Source organism: Rutidosis leptorrhynchoides, chromosome 5 (assembly GCF_046630445.1).
Source record: "Rutidosis leptorrhynchoides isolate AG116_Rl617_1_P2 chromosome 5, CSIRO_AGI_Rlap_v1, whole genome shotgun sequence".
Taxonomy (NCBI): Eukaryota; Viridiplantae; Streptophyta; class Magnoliopsida; order Asterales; family Asteraceae; genus Rutidosis; species Rutidosis leptorrhynchoides.
This window is the reverse complement of record NC_092337.1, coordinates 63,364,790-63,391,367: the sequence shown is the minus strand read 5'-3', so window position 1 is coordinate 63,391,367 and position 26,578 is coordinate 63,364,790. Positions and strand designations below refer to the sequence as shown.

Here is a 26,578-nt window from a genome sequence, read left to right as displayed (position 1 = left end):
CTTACTAGTCTCTAAACATTTCAGATGTAGTCAAAGTGTTCCAAAAAAGAAGTTAGACACAAAGCATGATCTGATGATAAAACAGAAATTAGAAACTGACAGAATGTCCATAAAAGCACCAGCAATACACCTGACTTGAGCTCGCTTGCATCCAGATGACCTATTTTGTTCTTTTGTAACTGGATAGTACCATTCCAACCAGCTGAACCAGTTACCTTATCCCATTTTGTATACTTTGTCTCTGACATCAGCTGTGTATCTAACATGTATGCTTTTGTCATATTCTACCCATTAGCATCAAAAAGTTTTTTAATCTTTTCCTCCTCTTCTCATGATCCACTTCTGCCCAACTCTTTTCATTTCTGCAACCATAGCAGTTTGATTGAGCTTTCCTTGCCTCATTCTACATATGATAAAACATAAAGTGAACACAACTGCACCTTTAATTTAAGAGGGGGGGGGGGGGGGGGGGGGGGGGGAATGATAAAAGCTATGGTAACCACTTGGAAGATGAGTATAATAATTTTTAGACAAAATTGCATGGGGGTCCCTGTAGTATGTTCGAAATAACAAGCGGGGTCCAAAAGAATTTTTTCACCTTGGGGGGTCACTGTGGTATGCACTTGTTTCATGGGGGGTCCAATTCGCTAGCTGCTATTATCTTTTCCGTTAAATTTGGTCATGTGCAATGCACATGAGGGTAAAATGGTCACTTTAAAAAATCCATATGTTTCTTTTTATTTTCTTTTCTCTTGTCTTCCTTCTTTCTCTTTTCTTTTTCCTTTTCTTTTCTTTTTATCTGTGACCAAGCTCTTCCATCACATATATAAAAATACATACAATAAAATTTTAACAACTAGAAGCTATCAGGTCTCAACATCTCGCCGGATCACTGAACTAGGGTTTGGAGACGAGTAATTTCAAAAGACGACGACTTTAGTGGTGAATTAGGGTTTGTAAATTCTGTAAATATGATGGCATCACAAGGAGGTTTATTTGGATGGTCACCGCCACGGTAACAACCTGATTTTTACAAATAAAGAAAACCCACATCAAAACCCTTAACAAATTTACAAATGGAATCGAGATCTGGAACCTGATTTCACATACCACCACCATCCTTGCAACTCTGATTTAACCCATCACCACCGTCGTTGCAACTCCATTCTCACACACCACCAATAATCGGAACCCTTCAACCACTTCGAAAGCAGATTTAAATCTTTTGAAATCAGATTTGAACTTCACTGGTAAGTGCTCGAATCAAATTTATGTTTAATTTCGAGATGCTTACTGAAAATGGCGGCTGCGGTGGTGAAATAAAATGGTGGCGGCGGCGGTGACTGAAGATGGTGGTCAGCACATAAACTGACGATGGTGGTCACGATGGTGAACGAAGGTGATGGTGATCACTATTGTGTATGAAGGTGATGGTGGTCACTATCGTGTATGAATTGATTTGGATTTAGTTAATTGATTTGGATTTAGATTTGACTGTGTTTTGAGGTTAGTTGATTCAATAAAATTAGGGTTTATTATTTGATGATAGAAGAAGATGATGATGAATAAAGAGAGGGTGGGTCAGAAGACAAGAGGAACAAAATTGACGAAAATACCCTCGTGTGCAAGTCATGTGCATCACTTAACCGTTAGATTTCCACGTACGTTAGGCAATTGGACCCCCCGTGAAACTATTGCAAACCACAGTGACCCCCCAAGGTGAAAAAATTTTTTGGACCCCGCTTGTTATTTCGAACATACCACAGGGAACCCCCCATGCAATTGTGTCTAAATTTTACATACCATCTTCAGAACGCGTCAACTCAAATATTTTATTTTGTTTCCCCCTAAGCTTAGTAAAGTCTACTTCTGGTTGTGAAGCCTCTTGAAGTGCCAACAATGAATGACTCTCGAACCTCATACCAGTCTACAACATAATGATTATAAAAGTTAGATTATCACATACACATGTATAACAGATATTGTTACGATTTCAAATATATATATGACAAAAATTGATAACAATAACCTGGAAGTCCTGAGCAATTTCACGAACAAGCCTTTGAAAGGGCAACTTGCGGGTCAAAAGCTTGTACTCTACTGGTACTTACCAAAAGCGTTTCTTTCGTCCTCTTGAGTACGCGCGCCACCATCATGGTATAAAGACGTGCATATCGCTGTAGACAAACCCGAGTTACCCTCTGGCTTGTCTAAATTGGAACAATATGATGGGCCCCAATGCTTTCTTATTCCTGGAAACCACGGTTGGTCTCTTTCATCATAATTTATACCTCTTTATATTTGTGATACCTTGTGCACCTTTTTCCTGATTAGGTCATCGAATCCAAATGTTGTGATAGCACTGTTGTAAAAGTCAGCCGACGTGTCAGTTTGGTGACTAGCCCGTCCCGTGTAGCCCAATAACGCCTCAAAAGTCGGTCAACGCTAGGTAAAATAATTGGGTCAAATTCGGTTTGAGTCGGGCTGAGTCGGTCAAAGTCAAAAGTTAGGTAAAAATAATTTATATTTAAAAAAATAGATTTTGTTCCATGTACCATTGTTTGAAATATTTTTGTATTATGTTATATATATCAATGTGTAATGTATATATGTTTTATTTATTAAAAGTCAACGTTGGTCAACGCCCTGCTCGTCCCCGAATTGACCGACTCGACCCTGACTCGTGAATTTTACAACCTTACCTAAATTTATTAGGGTCTGTTGTACTAATTTTTTTTTTTTTTTTTAGATTGGTTTGATGGACTTCAAACTTTTATCAGGTACATTTGTCACAAGAGTTGGTTAGGTGGATGGTTAATGCCACAAAAGAAAAGCTACTTCGCGTTGCAGTTACCAAAGGGATGGTGGGTTTTCGGTCTCGATTTAGCCCTTCATTGTGACATTGACGTTTACCAGTTCAAATTCTTTGCAGATTTAATAAAGGACATGGTAAATAACTAAATATTCAACCGTGTTGATATTTAATCCAAATAAGTTCTATTTATTTTTGTTTTATATCAGTATATCTAATCTATTTTCCAGGTTAAAGAAAACGATTCGGTTATTATAATGACACACGAACCGAATTGGATTCTCGGTTGGAACTGGAACGAATTTACCAGAAAGAACGTTTCACTTCTTGTTAAAGATCATTTAAAAGGACGGTGTAAACTTCGAATGGCGGGCGATTTACATCATTACATGCGTCATTCACGTGTTCCGTCTGAAAATCGCGACTCTATACAACATTTACTTGTGAACGGTTACGGTGGGGCCTTCTTGCATCCGACACATGTATTCCGTAATTTCGATAAAGCGTATGGTACAACTTATGAAACGAAAGCAGCTTATCCTGAAGTTGAAGATTCGAGCAGGGTAAGTGTTCTGTTTTATTTAATAAAACAATATGAATTAATACCAAATGAATCATGTTTAGGACTAATTATGTGTAATTACAGATTGCTCTCGGCAATATTTTGAAGTTCCGAAAGAAGAATTGGTAATTTGATTTTATTGGTGGGTTCATTTACTTCATATTGACCTTTTCAATGTTCCCACAGGTACTGATGTTTTCTGTTAATCGTTAATTGGAGATTGATCATAGACATACTTACACAGTCGGTCCCCTGTGATTTGTATCATATTGCATAGATGCCCCTAAACATTTCTTTTTTGACTTGGTTGGTCACCGTCGTTTGCATGATTACGTGGTTGGTCTGTAACTCGTGCAAACCACAGTGACCAACCAAGTCAAAAAAGAAATGTTTTGGGGCATCTATGCAATATGGTGCAAACCACAGGGACCGACTGTGTAATTATATCTTAATTATCAATACATCAATTAGAAAAAACTAGGATTGTGGTCCGCGCGTTGCTGCGGATTTTGTAACCCATTCACATTGTTTATTACATGACATTACACATAGTTAAGTACACATAGTTTATTACATGACATTACACATAATTAAGTACTCATTACCCCTGACTTGCAACAGTTTTGGACTTGCATATTGTATGAAGTCCCTGGCAAAAGGTCTATAATCACATGCTCCCTTTCACAATAATGTGGCAACTGTTGTCTCCCTAAGTACTCTGAACAGTTCAGTTTAATTTGAACAATTAATATTAAACGTGTTTAACCTGCAATTTGAAGTAAGATAAACACGAAACCATTATAAAACTACAACTGATGTGGTAGAATCACATACCTGAAAGACCCAATGTTAGACATTTTCTCGCACGACCGTTGTACCACTTTAAATCGTTCCACTTTAAGTTGTTCTGACTTATAAGGTTCAAGTGCAGTAACCTTTTCAAGATTGTTTAACCTGTAGATTTCAACTTCAAACAAAAAACTGAAAACAATAAATATAGAGTCGATTACAACCATGTATAGACACAAAGCAACATCGATGTAAAGATGGACACACTTTTCAGCTCACGAAATAAAAATTCAAAAATCGAAGTACACATTATGCACAATATGAGCTTAAAGGCTAGACATTACAATGTTGGTCCGGGCGTTGCCGCGAATTTTGTGAACTTTTTGTTAGGTATTTCGTTGATATGTATGTGTTCAAGAGGTTTTCTACTGGATGTAGACATTGTTAGTGATCATATGTATTATATACACACATACATTACTACATAATTAAGGTTGTCCACTATAGATACATTACTACTGCACATTTACATTTACATTGCTACTTCACAAATTGTACACATAGATAGATTATGATGTTCAAAAGACTGCATACTGTAGTATACATTTAGATTGTTCAAAAGGAAGGGGCAATTGGCGTTTCTCTTGTTCATTAGTCTTTCTTATTCTTAAATACGTCCATTTAACGATAACAGAAAACAACCTTATGGATTCAAATGTATCCTCATCATCAACAATAAATGCAAAATATTTTATTACTTTCTGCATTTAGATAGATAACAAAGTTATTAAACTTTCAATTTGAGGTTCATCAAAAGATCCAAAAAATATTTACAAAACGTATAACTCTTAAGAAAAGTAAAATTCCCATATCGTCGTTTCGTTTATATACATAAATCACAAGCATAAATCCGCCACGTGTCAGCTGTGTATTCATCCTCACAAACTACAATTTTTTCAGAATTTTGAATTAAATAAATCACTAATTTTGTAGATCTGACAGGCGTCCGTGTACAAACACGGATTAAATCAAACCACTATTTTCCCTATCTTCAAACCGTTCCTCTCCTAAATATTGAAAACTACCCATCCTTCTCAATCCATCTCTGATTGAGAATTTTTAAACCCTAATTAAACCACGCGTCGCTTGATTTAATCTTCATCTTCAATCCATCTCCGATTCGTTGGTGTTTAACAATCAATCAATAGTCATGCGTCCCAATTGAAATCCTAAATAAACACAGTAGCGTAAAACCTACCTTCAACCAAAATCAAAGTGTTACACCTGATAGGGTATGTCAGATCTCATCATTTTAATCATCGATTCTCATCGTTGATGTTAATTTGATCAAATTTCAGTTCAATATTTTCTGAATTTCTCATCTTCATCGTTGATCTTCAGGTTTGTTTGTTGATGATTTCTTCCTTCCTTCACCATCGTAGACACCTGCTTCAAATGGGTGAACAAAGGAGCTTCAAATGGGTGAATAAAGGTATGTCAATTGATGTCTTTTATCTCTTAGGTTTCGTGCTTTTCAAATTTCGCACATAACGTGTTCGAGGAAATGTCACATAGAATGAAATTATTAATTTATCTTAGATATGTATATGTGGTATGTAATCTTTTTATCAAGTTTAGATTTTTAGGGATACAAATCAATCGAATTTTGATACACATCAGTTGGATGTGAAATAAATTAAAATCAAGTCATCATCGAATCGTCTATATGCAGGTATGCGTTCTTAATCTACTTATATATTTTAATTTTAATTTCAAATTATGAGATGTGAATCAATTTGAGGTTGAGACTGAAGAGTGCAGCATGTACCATTTGGTAACTACCGTTTGATGCTTTTATTAATTAGGTAATGGTGTTGTATGCGTTTGAGAATATATTTTTTATCTGAGCTAACTTTCGGTTATTGTCTATAGGTGTAAAACATGGTAGTTATCCTGCTAACCAGTCTTGCTCCAAAGGTACATGGTAGTTAAATTAGTTTAGAATCTTAGATGGTTATTGAGGATAGTGTGTTTCACGAATGCCTATATGTGAAGCATTTGCACTGACGAGGTACGCTATACTCTTTTGTCCTCAATTAATTTCACGATTTCTTCGTCATACACCTTAATAGTATAAGATTTTTTGTGTTTAGTTTGATATTGGGTCCTGTTTTGTATAGGCCAAAATGGGTCGGGTTGACTGAAACATTTGTTGCTCAAAAATTTTGCACTTCTTATAGTATTCTGTGTGATTACAAAAATGATATTCTCTTATAAAAAATTGAATGGTTTAGAAGGTTATATACATTAGAAATACAATGTGAATAATCATCCACCCTTTTCAGCTAACCTTTTTATCTCCGTTTGACTTTATGAATATAATGACCAATATTAACCCATTCGTCAGTTTGTACTTCTGTTATCTATATACCCGCTCGAACGTTTTAGTGTGTTGTCGTCTAGACTAGCAGTATAGATATAGGTCGTGTATGTAAGATTTAATGGTTTTTTCGATTTTTGGTCTATCATTTGAACGGGTTCTAGAGTCACACGGGTGTTGACTTTTGTGGTTTTTGTTTGTTACTATGCTTCATATTAATTTACGTTGAATGCCATTCAAGTTTTGTGGTATCTCATATGTTTGCTAAATTTTGTAATGCAACTGATGTGACTCAATGTTAACATATGTTGCTAATTTCATTATTTTGCATCTTTTGAACTATCTGGTGATGGTAATTTTTAGTTCCATTATAGTATAGGTGTCATATTCTGTCAACATATATGTTGCTACTCTCATCAAGTCAAGATTCATGTTTTTGTTCATGTGTGTTTTTTTGAGGATTTGTAGAAGCTTTGCCTGTAAAAGGCTTTCGTGTTAGTGTTTTTCACTTGTAAATTTAATTATTTGACCTGCATCCATTGCCAACAAAAGATCAGACCCTATTTCGTATGCCATTTCATTTTATACGTACCAGTACAAACCACAATGACAACACCACCCCACACAGATCAATCTGAAGTATCAAATGCAGCAAAAGGTAGCGCATCCCAACGTAAATTCAAATGACTGATGTTTCTCCAGATTTCGAAAAACAAAGCAGCTCATCCAACAAGAAGAAGGATTAGTTCTTTAGAGTTCCGTAACACAACAGTTTTTTGACGCTTTAGTGTATACGTTTCATATCAAGGCTGCCACTATTGTTGAATGTAGCAAGTCCGCAACAGTTAAAACACTTTCCTGTATATTTTTAGCTTGTATATGTATATGGTGATATGAGTCTTGACTATATAGGTTAATGTGGGCAGTTTATCTGACTTCTTGCTAATTGCATTGTGTATGTAGCATTTATACTAAAAGTGGTCATTTTGACCCATTAACTTTTGAAGGATGACAATGTGGGTTATGGTTTTTCACAGTATATCACACGAATTAAATACAAAAATTAGTTGAAAGGGAATGGGCTTTGTTCTTAGTCTTCGAATAAATCTCTGGACACATACGTATATAGTTTTTGAGGTAGTTGATCACACTAGCAAAATGGTGTGCTCTGGTTGACAACAATTATTATTTTGTTAATTTTATATTTAGTTATTAATATGGTTTATTCATTTGTGTGACTAATTTGCTTTAAGCTATATCTAATAGATCATATCATTTTTGCTTCTCATTGTTATATTAAAATGTTCCTTTTCTGTTGCAAAGATTATTAGAAAGTGAAGTTGGGCCTTTCACAAAATGAGAGAGTACCATTGGTTGCAACTTGGGCGGGTCGGCAAATAGTGTAAAGTGTCGAGCCTAGGTTAGTTTCGGCATTGTATAAAAGTTTATTACATAGGTACATATTGTTCACAATGTACTCGAGATTACTATAAACTTTGATGGTTGATTTAAACATAATTATAATTGGCATTATAATTCAACACATAATCACAACTAATTTTTTGCTATACACGATTTATCGAATGAAAGTTGCATTCGTGCAAAGAGGTCAATAATAAGTTAGACTCAAAATTTCAAATAGTTTTTTAGGCGTGAATATTTGAGGTTGTAGGGGCAAGTCGGGTCAGTTAGGTAAACGGGACAAAACATGTTTGAGCCGACTCATCTACAATCGTTGCCTATTTTTGACACTATTTATAATTCGTAAAAAGAACTACAACCATAAAGTTACTTTGTAGTTACTTTTTTGTGTATCTATCTTTTAGTGACCAAGCTTTGGTTGTTTGTGTTTTTGGTGTTATTTGATTATGAGTGCTTAGTAATAATAAATCCACTTACATGTACAATTTGTAAAATTTAATCTTCACTTATATTTGTATTATGTATGTAGGTAATAAAAATTTAGTTGAATGTGAATATTCACTCAACTAATTATGGGTAAACAAAACCAACATATTAGATACTTTTTTTTTTTTTTTACCAAAGGATCTGACCGAAAACATTCAATTTCTTAGAAGTTGTGTTGTTACACAACAAATTGGGCATTCAGGCTTTTGGTCTTATTCTGATCAAATAAGGGAAATTGATCAAAATACACTTTTTTTTTTAGGCTTCAAACAAAATACACTTTTTTTTTTAAATTGTCTTTTTACACCATTCGGTAGACGAGATTCCGTCTACCACCTTTATCTGTCGTCTACTACCATTTTTACAAAGTAGTCGACGGTGAGATAAAAGTGGTAGACGAATTCCCGTCTACTGGCAGGGTTAGTAGACAGCGAGAACAAAGCAGTAGACAGACATTTACAAAGTAGTCGACCGTCTACTGCCTTGTTGTTGCTGTCTACTGCCTTGTTAGTGTCTACAAGGCAGTAGACAGCAACAACAAGGCAGTAGACAGCAACAACAAGGCAGTACTCAAACACACATGAACAAAGACTTTTATAAGGTACTATATAGCTCCGAGAAGAAGGTTGCGTCAATGTCGTTGGATTATGATAGCTGGATTCATTATTCAATTAAACAGTAAATGAATTCCACCTCATAATATAGCATTTTCAGCAGTACCCATACTATGCACAGGTATCAACATACCTTTATAATTGTTGACAATATCACCTCCACTTCACCCTTAAGAAACTCCCACCTCCACTTCAACCGTAAGCAATAACATTTAGAATCTCTTATTTTGTTGTGTTGTAAGTTGGAAGAAAAACAACCTATATATTTTATATTCATAACAGTTCATAAATCATCAATTGTTGTACATGACTTTCATCAAATCAACCAAAAAAGAAAAAAAGAAAAAAAATTTACCTCACAAATTAGCAGCAAAATTTCCTCTTTCTTTAAAACTCAGCTGCATCATAAATCTTTATACCAGCAAACAAATCTAACGAAATAAAGCACGCCAATAAAATACAACATATAGGGTTAAAAACTGGAGTTACTTTAAGTGTTCAAAAATTTGCTTAGTAAATCAATATTTAAAGTTATACATACTAGCAATATATTCCAACCAATATTATGAAATTATAAGCTTACTCTTTTCATCCTCAATTCAAAATTACTCATAAAGTTTTCTAGTTAAATATTAAAATAACATCAAGTTTTAAACTTTACAATAAGTGATACAAAAACAAACTTCATACCGTTTAACAAAGTAACAAAAATTATTATAATCTGCATACGGGTAGAAATAGACCCTTATGACCCAAATGGGTCATACTTTTCCATATTAACCAAATATATACCCTAAACTCCTTTTCAAGACACCAAAATTTCTGAACTTCGTTAACTCGATAGACGGTACGCGTTAACATAACGCAACAATAGTCAACAACTATGATATCTTGTACACGTAAAATGACATTAGAAAACTGTCGTTTTCTAATGTATTTTTTATTTTATTTTATAAAAAACCAAAATTATGATCAGCTGTTTCACTAATTCATATAATAAAAATGACATACCTTCCCTGAAGCCACTTTTGAAACGGCGGGGAACATTACGAAGGTAACGCATACGCCCTGTTCATGTTGTCTTCCTTTTGATTGCCTTTACACTCTAGTTGTCTAAAACACAAAGAAGTAAAATATAAATAGAGAGCACATAATAATAACAGTTATTTAGTTATAACCAATTTTCTACAAAGTAGAAAATTGTTATAAAACATTAAAAAAGAGATAACCATGTAGAATACAACCAAGATAAACTAAAAGTTAAGTAAAAATGAAGACATTATGTTCCATTATGTGAGAAAGATTAAAGTGACACTTCCTTTGGCTAACAGGAAGGGTGTTTGACTTTCACAGTCAAGCTAACTTCTTTTCATCCTCAATTTGAAATTAACCTCATACAAGTTTCCAATTAAATATTAAAATAACATCAAGTTTCAAACTTTAGTATAAGTGATAAAAAACAAACTTCATACCGTTTAACAAAGTAACAAAAATTAATTTATCAAAATGTAGTTCATTTGACTTCATAAGTACAGCATAAGTCCAAGTAATTAGACAGTACATAATACTAACGCTAAATTTTTCTATCGTAATACACAATACAAATACAAATAAACATAAACATAAACATATAAATGTGTTATTTTACAAAAACACATAAACAGACCTGGTTTTTAAGATTATGATTTGATGTAGCTGAATTGAATGAAATAATGTCAATTTCAAAAAAGAAACAATAACTTCAGTGGGTACAATTTAGGTTCCAAAATCTAAATCTAGAAGTTATGAAACACCAAATCCCTAGTTCAAAGTGATGGAAAAATTACCTGAAAAACAGTGCAAACGATCTGAGTACGCAGAAATTGGAAGCCGGCTGCAATTAACGGTACTAAAACATGTGTTCCAAGAGTCCACAAAACCTAAAATAAAACGAAGAAACAAACTTTGTGATGAACCATGTTAGCATAAAAAAACGCAAACCAAAAGGAATATGAAATAAACATAAGTTTCTATAGATGAATTTTTTTTTATAAATGAGGCTCAGATTTGTGCACAAAATCAAGCAAGAAAACATGAATCTCCATGGTTGCAACATGTAGGTTGCCTCACCAAGATACGAACCCATGTTTTTCTCATTGGTTGACCCAACTCTCGCATGTTCATCATCACAACCTATTTTTTTAACCTTCTTTATATGAACCTCACACATCTTTATTGGGAGTTGTCAGTAGCATCATGGATTTACTTTGATCGCCCGAAAACACACACACACCGCCATGTCTGAGGATTGCATCCAAACTATGTCGAGTGGCTGCCATATCCGAAGGCGGCTGTGAGGCTTATCGAAACAAAAGAAATTCGTTCATCAGAACCAACGATCGTAACCCTCCACAATCATCACTGACCTGCATTTAGCACAATGTTTTCGAATTTTAGTTATATAATTCCAGGAGTAAAAATTTCAAGCAATGTCTGACTTGACTCAACAATGTTTCATATATGTTTATTTAAGATATTTTATGAAAATTTTGATTTGACGCTTTAACCCCCTGTGTTGGGGGCCGATTTTAATTTTTGAACAAAGTGTGGGGGGCTTTTGTGGTGTTACTTGAAGGAATGAAGGGAAAAAAAGTGAAAAGACGGAACACCCCTGAGACTATTCATAAGTGTTGTCTAATAGTTAAGATATTTTATGAAAATTTTGATTTGACGCTTTAACCCCCTGTGTTGGGGGCCGATTTTAATTTTTGAACAAAGTGTGGGGGGCTTTTGTGGTGTTACTTGAAGGAATGAAGGGAAAAAAAGTGAAAAGACGGAACACCCCTGAGACTATTCATAAGTGTTGTCTAATAGTTAATATGGTAATATGGTAATATACGTATGTATAATGAAGTATAGTGTTTTTTTAAATACGTACCCGACTTGATGTACATTCAAAAACCATCAAATAATGAAGTGAATCTACTAACATTCGTACACAAATGCGATTCAGCAGCAGCATCGCTGGTCGCATGACAATCATTTTAATTTATAGATGATAAGGTGTCAGCGAATGAAATTGAATAATCAGTTTTGTCAAAATCAGCATCTACAGCTACTCTAACTGGACTGTTCATGTCAATCTTATATTTCGTTCCTAAATCCTAAATCAAATTTAACATGAAGATCACATCTCTAAAAAACACTAATACCCATCTATTTTTGTATATTAACAAACCCTAATAATCATAACCCGTTAAACATTTTTCTTAAGAAAATTACCTGCAGATGAACATGGAATCGAATAGGAAAACGAAGAAGGATAGATGAATTGACGATTGCGGGTGGCGGTGGAGTGGAGACGGCGGTGTTGACGTTAGCGGCGCTGGTGGCGATTGTTGGCGTTATTGGTGATTAATTGATTATTATATTTATAAATTGATTCGATCCTATTCTTCCGTCTTTGATTCTGTATGTCTGTTCTTGTAAGAGGGGATGAAACATCCAGAAAATTTGATGAGTTAGTTTGAGAGGAGATTGTGGTAGAATCATCTGGAGGAGTGGATAGGAGTGTAAAAAGACGAAATTATCCTTCCTCATTTATTTACTGTTATACTGTTTACGCCTAAATAGAAGATAAAATAGTTTTCGGACCAAGGCTAGGTTCGGGTGCGAGGTGTCCGGCTCGGATTGGACACTCGGGTTCACTATTTACGATTTACCCCTCATACTTTCTTTTGTCCGCTTTTAGTCCTCGCTCATTTTTCATTTACAATTTACCCCCTCCTATTTTTTCCGGTTTTAATCCTCGCAGATTTTTCATTTACGATTTACCCTCTCGTACTTTCTTTGGTCCTATTTTTTATTAACAACTTTCTACAAAATAACAGCGCGCTGGACCTCCCAACTTATTCTATATCATTTGATTTTGTCAGTTTTGTGTTTAATTATTTTTGTTATTTATTTATTATTATTTTTTTATATTTTTACTGCAGTGCAATCTTGGGCATATTTTACAAAAAGATGATACATTTACAGGGCATGTAGGGAACTTTTTTAGCACCGTGTGGGATGCGTTTTTGTACTTTTTTTTGGCGAAAACACACACACACACACACATACATATATATATATATATATATATATATATATATATATATATATATATATATATATATATATATATATATATATATATATATATATATATATGTATATATATATAAGATCTGACGATCTTGTGGTGTTACAGTTGAGACAGATTATAAAATCTGTTTGACAGACGTATCACAAACCGCCCTATTGAACTCACCTATACAAAGACGAGCTAACATACAGAATTAATAAACATTGAAAGCAACAGCACAAACCGGGAAGAAAAATCCCCAAGAACCAAAGAAACTATAAACTCCGTGCTTGTTGCAATTTGACGTAACCACCACGAAGAATGTCAGACCTAAAAAAGGTCCTCACTTGAATCGAAGCCTGCAACCGCGAGCCAGAACCCACGAGTCCCACACCAACCGCACCGACCCCTGCACGAGCATCCGAATCCAAACACCCGCCTGGAACCCCAAGAAAACCTCCCTCGAGGCCGCATCGACCAGAAACCCAGATTAATTCCTCGACGATCAACACCTCCAAGCAGACCTCAAAAGCAGCCAGCCCAGAAACCCTAACCAGTCAAAGCCCAGACCAAACGGAGGACGGACACCAACCGAGAAAACAACCCGAATAACCACTCTTTTGGCACTTAGCGACTCTAGAGATTACCTCTCACGACCCTAAAGCCGCCAAGGCGGCAACAACACCGGTTCGTTCCGAACCAAAATCGGAGACGAAGAAGGACGAGCGAATCGGACCAAACACACAACAAAGGATAACGGCCCAGTCATCAAAAACCAGTCAATCCGGAAAGGGAAAAGTCGTCGTTTTTGCAAAATAAAGAAAAACCGGCTTGGCCGGAATTTCTGAAAAACAAACCTGCAAAGCTTCAAGAACAACCGCTTCCAACTACCACACACGGTCAAAAGTGTCTGAACCAACCTCCACCCACCAACCGGCTGCCATTATCAAGTAGCCTTCCAAAGTCAAACACCAGAGACGACCTCCAACCACTAACAAACAGTGACAACCCGCTAGCAACTTTCCTAAGTCAGAACAACCACCACAACCATACACAACAGCCAGAAACAGCCGAAGACCACCACCGGCAGAGCTCCGACAGATCTCCTGCGTTTTTGTACATGATTGGGCAATCGTATGTATCATTAATGGGTGCTATATTACTATTAGTGACTGCAATAGCGTTCGTTCCTTCAAAAGTGTCGCAAAAAAGAAAGTAGTAATTGGTGTTCTGCATTTTTCGGCACACCTTTTAGCTGCTTTAATTCTCATGTTACTAATTGAACTGGGAGTTCAATTATGTGTTCAGCATAAACTTTTGGCGACGTCAGGTTATCACACTTTATATGAATGGTACCGATCAGTTGAAAGCGAGCACTTTCCGGACCCCACCGGTCTTCGGACCCGTATAGAGCAATGAACTTTTGGTCTTTACCCGGCATGTATCAAGTATCTCATGTCAGCTTTTGAGGTTCCAGAGGTCCAATTTCATAATATTCGTAATTTTGTTTTATTATAATTAGAGTAAATTATATAGATAGTCCTTGTGGTTTACATGAAATTACATCAATCGTCCTTATATCTTGCAAATAACACCAATCTTCCCCGATTGATTTGGTAGTGTAAGGCAGTAGTCCTTGTGGTTTTCATTAATGTACATCAATCGTCCTTATCTTTTAAAATTATAGCGAACGTCCTTGACTTACATGAAATTGTACGTTGATGGTCCCTGATTTACTTAAAATGCGGGTTAATAGGAGGGATAATCAATGCGCATTTTATGTAAATCATGGACCATTAACGTACATTTTTAGGTAAGTCAAGGACGACCATTTCAATTTTTAAAAAATAAGAACGATTGGTGTAATTTTGTGAAAACTACATCGACTATCAATGTGACATTCAAAGATAAGGATGATTGATGTAATTTCATGTAAACCACAAGGACTATCGGTATCGTTTGATCTTATTATTATTTTACTTTGGGTGAATGTACTTGAATGATTATTTATTATGTAAATAACCAGGTGATGGCTGTAACACGGACTAATATATGCGAGAACGGGATGATGTCACTCTCTCGAATTTGTGCGGCCATATACTATGCGTCCGTGTTTCTTTATTTTTGGGTGTTGTCCACACCTGTCGTTTCTCTTAGTATTTGGAAGTTACCTGTATATCTGTATCAATTGGCTTCACTTGCACTTTGATGAAGTGTTTTCGTCACTACGAATTGCTAATTACAAATCGTTCACACGGTTTCACATAAAGGAGAATGGTGATCTCGAAATCTTCACTCTTGCAGTTGACAAGGTATCACTTTTAACACCTGCAAGGTCGTAAAGGTGGATATACAGACCCATTTACTACTAAAAAGTGTTAGAGGTTTTCCCTGTTCGGGTTACCGGGACGACTATTATTTTTACTCTGCAATACTTGGCATTTTGTGATCGGCGAAGATTTGAACCTGAGACCTCTCGTAAGGGTCCAAGACTCTCAGGGCCCAAACCACTTGGCCCAAACCCATTTACTACTTCTGAATAGGTCAAGCTATGTATTATCTTTAATGGGTCAAACGGGCTTAGTCAAGGTTTCTTATAGCTAAAATGGAAACATGTCTAATGAGTCGAAAGACGCCCACGGAGTAAATTAAATTTTATTAAAATCACGCTAAAATCCAAAAAAAAAAAAAAAAAAAAAAACACCAACTGTTTTGTTTTAAGTTTGAATCAAACGTTGCTGCAAGTTGATTCATTCAGACCTGTTACATGCATGCGTTTATTTGCAAGATCTAAACACTAAACTCGCCCATTTTACCACTCATATATAGCACGATTTGATATAAAAAGTAAAATATGCAGGTCCCAAAGGAATGGAAGGTGGATCCAGAGTGGGAAAACGAGGTGAAGCATCTGTAGGATTAATGTGCAAGGTACAACATATAATTATATGACCAACTTCATTTGAGCCTTCGGGGTCACACGCATATACATCGAGACGTCAAATAAAATATATATACGATGTATATATATTACTCAAGTAACAAAATAGTAAATCGAAATTAATTCATTTACTATTCATATAAATAGTAAATGAAACGAACTTAATTAATTTACTATTCACATGAAAGCGACATGATAGAAATTATTAATTATAAGTTACATAACATACCCCTAAAGTATTTGAGAAATACGACTTTTTAAAACCAAATCAAACGAAATATGAGATTTTGGGAATCAAAATATAGATAGAAACAAAATAACTTTATACGCGACCCTAATCAACCGACTTTATCGAGAAAGATTACTTTTTTAGGTCAAGAGGTTGATAGCGAGATCTCAAATCAACTTATTTTTGTTTCACGGACTTCACAATTCAATGTATATTTTTACACATATATTATAAATATAAACATTGATTGATTTTTGAGAAGAGCATAAGAGGAAAAAGAATCAAAACACATCTATTTTCTTTAATTACTATATGGGAGTATTATTTATCTATTCTATTTGATTAATATAATTTGATTATATTAATTAGTTACTTGGGTTTGGACTAGCATCCATTGACGTTGTTTGAAGTGTAGTGTGGACTATCCAAAGAGACGGTCATACTTTTGATCGTAGGTTTCTCTCCGTTCATCAATTTCTTCAAGAAAGGTATATCGTTAACTCCTCTTTTGTTTTATATTCATGACAATTATTAGTGGTGTAACTGGATCATTGGAAAAGATTAATCGTGTGCATGTTTCATTAAATAAGTGAATATTTAATCTTGTAAAATTTTGTTCATAATATAATAAAAGATTATTATTTTAACTATCCGCTGCGTTAATCTGAATTGTTAAAAGTACACACGATTTTCCAACAGTGGTATCAGAGCCGCTTTTGCACCATCTTAATTGTCGCGTGATTTTCTTTAGATTTAGCTTTGTGGTGAATTGGTAAAAGTCGAAACCTTTTTGGTTTTTAAAGTCAACACGGTTGATTTAGACTTTACCTTATGACGCACAAATATGATTGAAAGAATATAACTATTTTAAATTGTAAATTTAATTGTTATGGCTTGAATATTTATTATAATTGTTGATTGTTATATTCCATGGTTATACACATGCATTATAACCATGGACAAGCCATATATAGGTTTTAATAATGTAGTTATTAAAATTGTGATTGCATACATAGCCCGTAATGCCCCGACTTATGTATGATTGTTGTGATTGTTGATTACGGCAATATTATGTCATGTTTATTACTTATTTTATTAGAAAGGCCATTTGAAGCCAAAGTTGTATTGCATTTATTTTTCATTTTCATAGTATTGTATTTAAGTTTATTCTAAATTGTAAAAGTATTAGATTAGTTGTATTTTTCAATTTTAAATAAATGTAATAAGATGAAGATTAAAGATAAAGATACAACATGGAGTTTGACTTAGAAGATGGCGAACATGTCAAGTTGACAACGATGGCGTTTGTCAGGTTTCACTTGATTCTTGAATTAAGTGAGAGCTATGATATTACCCTTAGTTTGACCTCTTGATCTCATGTCGGCTCATTGGATCAAGCATAGGATTTTTGGGCTAGGCTATGTGTGTGTGATGCATGGTTATGTTTTATTTTACGCATTTATATTTAATTGTTGATTATAATATATGCTAAATGTTTTTGATGAAAAACATTAAATATAACCGGTAACGAGTTTCAAATATTAAAATTGATGATTTTAAAAAAAAGTTAAACTCTAACGAGTTTAAAATTAAATAATTTTGAGACTTAAATTACATATGTTTTTGATGGAAACATTAAATAAAACTCTAAATGAGTTTCAAAGATTAAAATTGATGATTTTAAAATAAGTTAAACTCTAACGAGTTTAATGTTAAATTATTTTGAAAGTCAAATAATATATATGGACGACATCTTTTAAAACTGTTTTAAAACGATACACATTTGTGTATTTGTTATTTTTATATCCTATAAATTAAATAACAAACATAATCGACATATACAATTGAAAATTTTTTTAACTAATAGTGTAGCAAATCTTGTGTGCATGCATTATTCGTTGACACAAACTTTTTCCAAAATACCCGTCAAATTTAAGTCATGCCATCTAATAAGCTTGCAAACACTCCTCGTTATTTTTCTGATCTAGTGAGACTAGGCTGAATTATAGCCACGAGGTGAATTTTTCGATCTAGTGAGACTAGCGTGAATTTTCACTGTTTTCAAATTGGACGACTTAATCGTATTCACGGTGAGACCTGAGTTCGAGGCAATGATGGGACAAACATGCCATTAGATAATAGTGGTTTGTTGGACTACATATATCTCTAGGTCCCATAAAGATCTAAGAGTTGTACTTGTAATGCAATTGGTACCCGCTACCTACCAATAGACTCCATAACTGCTAGCTGATCAACAGATGTGGCTATGGAACCTCTACGTGGATCTTAGGCTTTCGTAAATTAATTATTTTTTAAATATATTATAAAAACTTGGGTAGTTAATTTATTAAAGCTCAATATCAAAAATACTAAATTGAATCTTATATCCGTTGTAGATGTCAAATAATCATAACGTAAACCAAAACACACTTCCTTCTTTGTTGGAGAAGGATAAACTCAATGTTCAAACTTCCTAGACTGACACTGCAACCTGAGAATTGTTCTCAAGCATAATTGGAAGTTGAATAAAGTTCAGAACCTATATCCTTTCTTCCTGTTGTGGCAGTTGCTGCTGCTCAGCAAAATGATTATCGAATGTTGTTCGATGATCAGGAAGAAATAGGATTGAAGGGTGAAAAAGAATAAGCCGAATACTTTGTGGAAGGAAAATGACAAATCATTTGCTAGGAAAAATATTCCACCTTCCAAGAAGGAAAGCCCAACAAAAGACGCCGAATGTTTCCATTGTGGAAAGGTTAGCAATTGGAGAAGGAAGTTGTCCTATCTTCCAATCTGAGCTGAGAAAAGGCAACGCTGGTGAGACTAGCAAATCAGGTGTATATTCCATATATAGTTATATACTTCTTCTAGTGATTCCTAGATCTTTGTTAACTGGTTCTGGCCTTCACACCTGTAACAATATGAAGGAAATGAGAAGAAGTAATAGACTGAAGAAAGACACACTGGATTTGCAAGTAGGCAAAGGGGATCAAGCTTTTGTTAAAGCTATTGGTACCTCTGAACTTACTTCTCTAAGTGGTCTTATTGTTTTGTTGGAACAATAGCATTATGCTCTCAATACTGCGAGCAACATAGTTTGAAAGATGTTAGTATTGAACTTGCATTTACACACTTAGGTATTTCAGTTTCTAAGGATAATATATTTATCTTAATACCTATCCACGTAATGGTATTTTTGAAATTGATATGCATAGTGTAATTTTAAATGAGAATTCTGTGTATACCTACATCGCCAAAGTCTTCAAGCAAGACTTGAATAAGACCTATCTATGACATTGTCATATTGGTCATATAAACAAACAATGCATTTCAAAACTCCAATCTAATGGACTTTTGGAATCAATTGACTCAGAGTCATTTGATGTATGCGAGTCATGTTTATGTGAAAAGATGACAAATGCTTCTTTCTCCGATTTATGTAAAAGAGCAAAAGATCTTTTAGGACTAATATATACTGTTGTATGTAGCCCTTTAAGAACAATGTATAGATTTAGTTAATTTTGCTTCATTACATTTACTGATGAGTACAGTAGTTATGATTATGTTCACTTGCTAAAACATAAACATAAAGCTATTTTAACATTCAAAAGTATTCCAAAATGAAGTAGATAATCAGCTTGGAAAGACCATTAAAGCACTTCGCTCCGATGGAGTAAGTGAGTTTATGAGTCAAGAGTTTGTTGGACCACCTAAAGAATTGTGAGATTGTCTCATAGTTCACTCTACCTTACACACCACAACACGATGGTGTGTCTGAGTAAGAGAAATCGAACTTTACTTGATATAGTTTAATTTATGATAAGTCTGATTTCTCTACTACCGTCTTTTAGGGATATACATGAGAGTCTACTGCAGGTATACTCAATGTGATTCTAACTATGAAGGTAGAAAAGACACCATATGAGTTATGGCATGGGAAGAATCCCAAGTTGTCTTATTTGAAAGTCTGGGGTTGTGAAGCGTATGTGAAGCATGACACTTCAAACAAATTAGAACCCAGAACTATCTAATGTAACTTTGTACGATACATAAACGAAACAATGGGTTACTACTTTTACTACCAAACTGAAGACAACGTGTTTTTTGCTCGGTCTGCTGAATTCCTGGAAAGAGATCTTCTCTTACAAGAAGTCAGTGAGAGTAAAGTAGATCTTGAAGAAATTCAAGTACTTTAAAGTAACATACCTTCAGTAACCACTAGCAATCCACACGTTGAAACTGAGCGCACTATTGGTGAGCCAGAACGTGTTACACCTGCACTTTATAGATCTAGTAGAACTCATCGGCTTATGAGGTTTAATTATCTAATTAATTCAGATAAACCTCAACTAAGGGATTATGATGAACCCTCTAGCTGCGTGAGGCCATATCAGATCCTGAATCTAAAAATGACTAGATTCTATAAATACAGATATGCAGTTCATGAAGGATAATCAAGTATGAGACTTGATTAATCTTCTACCCAATTGTAAGACAATGAGGTAAAAATGGGTCTTCAAAGGAAGACTGATATGGACGGTAATGTAAACACTTTTAAAGCTCGATTGGTGACAAAAGGTTATAATGAAAGTTTTTCACCAGTCGCGAGCCTTAAAACAATTAGGATACTTATTGCCATGGTTACCTTTCATGATAATAAAATATGGCTAATGGATGTCAAAACCGCTTTCCTAAATGGCGACCTAAGCGAGGACGTATTTATGGTTCAGCCGGAAGGGTTTATGAATCCTAAGCATCCTAATAAAGTATGCAAGCTTCTAAAATCCATTTATGGATAAAAGCAAGCATCTAGGAGCTAGAATCTTAAGTTTAATGAGAAAATCAAAGTGTTTAATTTTTCTCAAAACCAAGATAAGCCCTGAGTTTACATTAGAGCTAGTGGGAGCAGAGTAGTCTTCTTGATCTTATATGTTGATGACATATTACTTATTAGAAATAACATTCCAATTTGCAAGATATCAAGTCTTGGCTTGGAAAATGTATTTCCATAAAGGATCTTGATGAAGCTACTTATATTACTGGAATGAGGATCTATACAATAGATCCAATTGGCTTATTGGTTTGAATCAAAGTACATACATTATCTCGCAGAGATTTAGCATGCAAAACTCCAAGCATGGAGCTTTGCTAATGTAAAAGGGCATAACCGTGAGAAAGTCTCAAAAGTCCTATCACAACAGATGAGATGAGACAAATGAAATGTATCACATATGCTTTGGCTATATAATCCATTATGTATGCCATGATATGTACTATGCTCGATGTTTCATTAGTTTTGATTTTGACGAGTCATTGTCAACATAATCCAGATGAAGTATATTGGATTGTTGTTAAGAATATTCTTTAGTATTTGCAGAGTACTAATGATATGTTCTTGGTTTACGGTGGTTTGGAAGAAGAGTTAAGTATTAAGTTTTATACTGATTCTAGTTTCCAAACTGATCAAGATGATTCTCGATCCAGACACGTTGTTTCTTTGTCATGATGGGCAAGACAGTTGATTGGAAAAACTCTAGGCAGAGCACTATTGAACAATCTACAACAAAAGTAGAATACATTGTTGACTGAGAAGCTGCTCAGAAAGCTGTCTGGATAAGGAAGTTTGTTGTTATACTCAGAGTAATACACAACATTTAATCTTCTATAATATGTACTGTGATAGTTCGAGTGTTAATATACTTTTGAAAGAATCACATGTACATAAAAGTATCTGGCACATTCTTCAAAAGTTTGACTACATTCATTAAGTCATTAAGAGGAATGATATTAGTATTCTTAAAGGTTCATACGAATGATAATGTGGCTGACCCGTTCATGAAGCCCATGATGCATAACAAGCATGATGATCATTCTAGTAATACTGGACTTCGTTATGCTGCTGATCTTTTTCATTTGTAATTTAGTATTTGGATATTTTTGGAGCATTAAGCAGTTTTATATTAATGAAATGATATATAGTTGGTATGATCGTTTTCATTTATATCACTGTGTTCTATATTAGCATGTTTAATCCATGAATAATTGTTGGTTATTCAAAATCTCCATAATCGGTCATGTTATGGGAATAACATGAATTAAGATTAATGTGAAATTTTAATTATATTCATTGATGATGAATAGTTAACTTGTTGAGACCAAAATTCATATGTATTCATTGATGATGAATATTGAAATGACCCAACCATGAGATGTCACTACATGGATCGTAGTCAGTAGTGAATCTTTTAGTGATTATGTCTTTGTGTCCTTAGACTTGAGATGCACGCCCGTCTTGATGAGTGTAGCATTGTATTTTGATATGGTTAAACGCTGTCCTGAATAAGGCTGTTATAAAGGCCATTATTGGGTATAATGTAAAGCTCGTGATAGACACGTGTATGCAATATAGGATTTGTTCCTCTAAAATGTTTGGAGTTAGATACTTTTTGAGCTCCTCGATGAATGAATAAGATATTTGTGTGGCCGCACCCAGATGAAATTAAGATGATACTTAATTAATTTGATGATCTAATTCAGTTCTAAGATCGAGAAACAAAATTGTTAAACAAATGAGAATGACCGATGATCTATATCTCAAGTTTAACTAAAGTATCTGAAACAAAAGGACGAATGGCATTTAAAACTTACCATAAAAAGTTTCAAGAAACTACCCTCACATGAATTTGGGGACAATGACGTGTTGCTAGATGCTTACCATTGTTTGTGTAGTTACTTGGTGTTGTGTCATGCACAAGTGGGAGTCTGTAAGAATAATGTGCAAAGTACAACATATAACTATATGGCCAACTTCATTTGAGCCTTCGGGGTCACACACATATACATCGAGACGTCAAATAAAATATATATACGATGTATATATATTACTCAAGTAACAAAATAGTAAATCGAAATTAATTTATTTACTATTCATATGAATAGTAAATGAAACGAACTTAATTAATTTACTATTCACATAAAAGCGACATGATAGAAATTATTAATTATAATTTACATAACATACCCTTAAATTATTTGAGAAATACGACTTTTTAAAACCAAATCAAACGAAATATGAGATTTTGGGAATCAAAATATAGATAGAAACAAAATAACTTTGTACGCGTTTTATTTCACGGACTTCACAATTCAATGTTTACTTTCACACATATATTATAAATATAAGCATTGATTGGTTTTTGAGAAGAGCAGAAGAGGAAAAAGAATCAAAACACTTCTATTTTCTTTAGATTACTATACAGGAGTATTATTTATCTATTCTATTTGATTAATATAATTTGATTATATTAATTAGTTACTTGGGTTTGGACTAGCATCCATTGACGTTGTTTGAAGTGTAGTGTGGACTATCCAAAGAGACGGTCATACTTTTGATCGTAGGTTTCTCTCCGTTCATCAGTTTCTTCAAGAAAGGTATATCGTTAACTCCTCTTTTGTTTTATATTCATGACAATTATTAGTGGTGTAACTGGATCATTGGGAAAGATTAATCGTGTGCATGTTTCATTAAATAAGTGAATATTTAATCTTGTAAAATTTTGTTCATAAAATAATAAAAGATTATTATTTTAACTATCCGATGCGTTAATCTGAATTGTTAAAAGTACACACGATTTTCCAACAGCTTCAACATCAGGAAAGCCACCATAGAAAGTTTCCAAGCAAGTGGACCGCAAATGCTTCTCATCAGGACCCTGTAAATACTGTTCGGGTCGTCGTTGATCATTTTGTTATTCAACCAAGTGACAGATTTCAAGTAGCAGAAGTAAACGAGTCAGCGTCTCACTAATAATGTAGCATAAATTTGATTGGAATAACTTTTTATCATCTCCATACACATAAAACACTTGCTTCTTTAAGGAATTTTTTTTTTTTGGCACTAATAACGAAAACTTGTATAAAATAGAAAACGTTGTTGAAAAGAAAACGAATTCAACGAGAGATACAAGAGAGATACCCCGATGAGGCTTGTACCTAGAAAACGACTAACATACGACCTATTTATACCGAGCCTCATCTAACCTAAACCGAAACAGAAACAAACCCAATTACTAACAAAAGCAACGAACTATGAAACATAAAGTAAGCTACAAAAGCAAATATTCTTCCATTTCATCGCCTTGAACCAATTTCTTCCTTCGCTTTTGTTGATTCTTATTATTAACCCGCGCACGTGAGATCTTGCTAGAATTAATTAGATTAACCGTAACCGGTTCGCTCTAGGTCATACACGTCATCATAAACAACTATTGTAAGTGTAGTAAAACTAGGATTGCGACTTGAAGCATCCTACAAAGAGCTAAGGACGATAATACCAAAGCTACATATTCAAGCTGTGGTAAAAGGAGCACGAAAAGGTAAAAACCTGCTCAATAGGAATGTAGTACCAGAATTCTACTTATAATTAGATGTAACGAAAATTCAAAGGTAAACCCTAAACCTTAAACTAGAATTGCGTAATGTACTGTAACCGAATTCAATTCATTATGTATACTGAAAAATCAAGCAAACTTGAACAAAACATGTTGCAATTCGTCAACCATCTGTTCAATCATCTTGCTAAAAAGAACTACGTTAAACCAAATGCATCATCAATCCTTCTATCACTACCGTTAATTTCTCCGCACTACTACTATCTTCCGTAACACGGTTACCAATCACCTTTATCAACTTCAAGTTTTATGTCACGTAATTTCATAGCAACGAATCTCATTTCTTTAGTAATTCCTTTCGATTCATGAGGTCTCATTCTCCGGTACGCCTGCCGACCCTTTTGAGACGGAGACACCTCATCTACCAGCGGTGATGCTGAAACAGTGGAATCCTTAAGGCTTGAAATTGGGCTACTGCCTACTAAAACAGAGAATGGCTGTAGCATAGTTTTGTTAGGAATTCTACGTGAGCCTTAACAAGAACTCGATAACCCTAGTTATTAACCCACCATGCAACAAACAAATAATCACCAACATAAATAAAGATAAGAACAAGAAACGTAAAGAACAAGGAATTAACGTGGTTGTGTCCAATCGTTTAATTCAAACGAATTAGTTTACTCCACGGCCAAACAGAGAGGATTTTATTATAATTTTCGTAGGTACAGTTTAGGGTTACATAAGGGTCCTTAAATAGACGTAAAATAATAAGGAAACGACTTAAAGAGCAAGAAAACATGTTTTTCCTCGTGGATAGGCTTAAGCCGCGTCGTGGCTGGAGGAGCCGCGCCGTAGCTTAAGGAATGATTTCAGAACAGCCATTTTACAACTTTCTAACCTCATCCATGTGTTGAGCCATGACACGCCAAACACTAAAACGCACTTTTTCTTGTTGTTTTAGATATCCTTCACACATCCAACAATCTCCCACTTGAAGGATGATCTAAACACAACCCATTTTATCAACCCATACTCGATCAACACTTCGACTCTTGAACGTACCAGTCTATACCGCAAAAAAAGCTTTTTGGGACACGCACACTCTAACTATCAAGCTAGCAGCTTACGATAAAGAGTACCTCAACTTGTCAAGAAATGTAATCAACAAACAACCTAAACTTCAAATATCATCCCACAGCAACAATTTGATTTCCTGACCATAACCCATTTTAAACAATACCGCCGGATAAACAAACCCGGGACACGCCGCACTTTCACGCCATGGGAAGGAAGACTTTCGACACCTTTAAACTGAGCTACAATCGAATCACCGTTGTTAGGGAGAATGTGGGTTAATGTGGGATTATGCTTAATGACTATACTAATCTTAACCCATAACAATAAGTGTTTTGATGATGACATATGCACATAACTAGAGATGATGGTAGACATCTTGACATAAATATAGAAGTTCACTAATCCACACTTACTCTAGCAAAAGACCAAAACCAAACAAAGCTTAAAATGAGAACATAAGCTTCACGGTTAGGTCCACGGTCGATCGCAGGTCAGACCGTGGAACCATGCACCCTGGTTTGTGAAACCAGGTGTGCACGGTCGACCCCACGGTCAACCGTGGGTCGACCGTAAAAGTTTCTGTCCAAATTTCCACCAATTTTAGTTCGACCACTTCGTGGCATCCATAATTTATGAAACCTGTTTAAACATGCTTAGAATAGTTTCCTCCTTCATACCCAAAGGAGTTTTGGTCACTAAAACACTAATCTTGGTTAATCACACCTAATGACACCTTAATGACGATTAAACCTTGACTAAGGGATAACACAT

General features: G+C 34.7%; 1 long non-coding RNA gene and 1 pseudogene across 4 annotated transcripts; one reads left to right on the top strand and one right to left on the bottom strand.

Moving 5' to 3' along the window:
* The first annotated feature begins 1,937 nt into the window (after positions 1–1,937).
* On the top strand, positions 1,938–24,147 carry LOC139848689 (uncharacterized; annotated as a pseudogene).
* LOC139848360 (uncharacterized) lies at positions 9,023–12,629 on the bottom strand. 4 transcript variants are annotated; one of them, XR_011759923.1, is made up of 6 exons: positions 12,327–12,629; positions 11,175–11,470; positions 10,892–10,984; positions 10,077–10,178; positions 9,421–9,496; positions 9,023–9,255 (listed from the first exon to the last, which is right to left on the bottom strand). It is a non-coding gene; the product is annotated as an uncharacterized lncRNA (long non-coding RNA). The 4 variants fall into 4 exon arrangements; XR_011759921.1 differs by having other exon boundaries at positions 10,892–11,470; XR_011759922.1 differs by having other exon boundaries at positions 9,023–9,250; positions 10,892–11,470.
* Positions 24,148–26,578: the final 2,431 nt, after the last annotated feature.